The sequence below is a fragment of the Canis lupus genome, chromosome 3, assembly GCF_011100685.1.
Source record: "Canis lupus familiaris isolate Mischka breed German Shepherd chromosome 3, alternate assembly UU_Cfam_GSD_1.0, whole genome shotgun sequence".
Lineage (NCBI taxonomy): Eukaryota > Metazoa > Chordata > Mammalia > Carnivora > Canidae > Canis > Canis lupus.
The window spans coordinates 46,614,749-46,617,616 of record NC_049224.1 but is presented as its reverse complement, the minus strand read 5'-3'; positions in this window follow the sequence as shown (position 1 = coordinate 46,617,616).

The window sequence follows — 2,868 nt, the reverse complement described above, 5'->3', positions numbered from 1 at the left end:
TAGATCCTTTAAGTATGAGATAGTGTCCCTCTTCATCTCTCACTACAGTCTTTGGGGTAAATTTTAGTTTATCTGATATAAGGATGGCTACCCCTGCTTTCTTTTGAGGACCATTCGAATGGTAAATGGTTCTCCAACCTTTTATTTTCAGGCTGTAGGTGTCCTTCTGTCTAAAATGAGTCTCTTGTAGACAGCAAATAGATGGGTCCTGCTTTTTTATCCAGTCTGAAACCCTGCGCCTTTTGATGGGGTCATTAAGCCCGTTCACATTCAGAGTTACTATTGAGAGATATGAGTTTAGTGTCATCATGATATCTATTCAGTCTTTGTTTTTGTGGACTGTTCCACTGAACTTCTTCTTAAAGGGGAATTTTAAGAGTCCCCCTTAAAATTTCCTGCAGAGCTGGTTTGGAGGTCACATATTCTTTTAGTTGCTGCCTGTCTTGGAAGCTCTTTATCTCTCCTTCCATTTTGAATGAGAGCCTTGCTGGATATATTATTCTTGGTTGCATGTTCTTCTCATTTAGGACCCTGAATATATCCTGCCAGCCCTTTCTGGCCTGCCAGGTCTCTGTGGAGAGGTCTGCTGTTACCCTAATACTCCTCCCCATAAAAGTCAGGGACTTCTTGTCTCTTGCTGCTTTAAGGATCTTCTCTTTATCTTTGGAATTTGCAAGCTTCACAATTAAATGTCGAGGTTTGAACAGTTTTTATTGATTTTAGGGGGGGATCTCTCTATTTCCTGGATCTGAATGCCTGTTTCCCTTCCCAGATTAGGAAAGTTTTCAGCTAGAATTTGTTCAAATACATATTCTGGCCCTCTGTCCCTTTCGGCGCCCTCGGGAACCCCAATTAAACGTAGGTTTTTCTTCCTCAGGCTGTCGTTTATTTCCCTTAATCTATCTTCATGGTCTTTTAATTGTTTGTCTCTTTTTTCCTCAGTTTCCCTCTTTGTTATCAACTTGTCTTCTATGTCACTCACTCGTTCTTCCACCTTGTTAACCCTCGTCGTTAGGACTTCTAGTTTGGATTGCATCTCATTCAATTGATTTTTAATTTCTGCCTGTTTAGCTCTAAATTCTGCAGTCATGAAGTCTCTTGAGTCCTTTATACTTTTTTCTAGAGCCACCAGTAGCTGTATAATAGTGCTTCTGAATTGGCTTTCTGACATTGAATTGTAATCCAGATTTTGTAACTCTGTGGGAGAGAGGACTGTTTCTGATTCTTTCTTTTGAGGTGAGGTTTTCCTTCTAGTCATTTTGCTCAGTGCAGAGTGGCCAAAAGCAAGTTGTATTGGAAAAAAGAGAAAAAGAGAGGAGAGAAAGAAGGAAAGAAAAGAGAAAGAGAAAAAAACAGGAAGAAAAAAACGAAAAAAAAAAGAAGAAAAAGAGAAAGAAAAAGAAAGGAGAAAAAAAAGGGGGTGGGGGAAGGAAACAAATCAAAAAGCAAAACAAAACAAAACAAAACAAAAAAAAAAAAAAAAAAAAGAACCACGGGGGAGTATCTTCTGATTCTGTGTACTTTAAGTCCCTTGGCTTCTCCTGGAAGTTGTCAGTCTAGCTGGTGTTCTCGGGGAGGGGCCTGTTGTGCTGATTTTCAGGTGTTAGCAGTTGGGGGAGCTGCTGTGCCCCTGCCTGGTGCAGGGCTCAGTGGGGGTTGTTTACCCCGTGAGGCCCCAGGAGCAACAGCCCCAGTGGCGGGGCCAGCTCTGGAGCCCTGGATTCAGCTCCGGCAGGAACTCCGTCTGCAGGGCCTGGAGGCTCCGGGGCGGGGCCGCTGATCTGCTCAGCTGGGGCAGGAGCGTCCTCGCTGTCCTGGGCCCTCCCGGCCTCTGCCTGTCCCGGGGGAGGCGGGATCCTGGGCTGTGTCCCGGCGCCCTGTGCTCCGGGGCCTGCGCTGTTGGATTCGCGCTCCCGGGCCGCGCAGCCCCCTCCGCGGAGCCGCCCCCGAGCCCCTCCAGCTGCTCCGGGTCCCGCCGGGTCCCGCCGTGCGCGCTGCAGCCCTTAGGGAGCTCGGCGCACTCTCCTGGGCGCGCAGTTGCTGTTACTGTCCCGGGGAGCCCGAGGGCATCTGCTCCCTCCTGGGTCCTGCTCCAACTCCCTGGAGCCCCTTTCCCCCGGGAAGGTCGGTGCAGCTCCTGCGTCTCCGGGACGGGGCTCTCCTGTCCTGGGGACACTCGCCCCGGCCTCAGCCCGGCTCCTCGCGGGGCCCCTCCCCCTTGGAGGCCTTTGTTTCTTTATTTCTTTTTCCCCGTCTTCCTACCTTGATAGATGCGCGAACTCTTCTCACTGTAGCATTCCAGCTGGTCTCTCTATAAATCTCAGGCCGAATTGATAGATTTTCAGGATAATTTGAAGGTTTTCTAGGTAATTTGGTGGAGACAGGTGATTTGGAGACCCTGCTCTTCCGCCATCTTGCTCCTCCCCCCAAGCCCAGAAGATTTTAGATTTCCTTCTGACAGCCTGATGGAGCAAGGGGGATAAAAATGATAGGCTTGGCAAGGGTTTGTTTTGTTGTTGTTGTTGTTGTTTTTACAGTAATGAAACAGTTCTAAAATGAGCTCATTGAGATGCCTGTATAATTCTCTTTACATGCTAAAATTTGTGGAATTGTACACTTAAGGTGGATGGGTTGTATGATATGTAAATTGTATCTCAATAAAGGTGTCGGGGCAGAGGTGGACTCAATTGCTGGGTTTGACACCAATAGGACACAGGTAAGTTTCAGAGAAATTTTAGTACAACATGTGTACTTTCTATACTTTTTGCTCAATTTCTCTGTAACCCTAAAACTGCCTAAGAAAGCATCTAGTTAAAAGAAGAAAAGAAACTACTCTCTCTATGAGCATTTGGCTGCCTCCTCCCCACA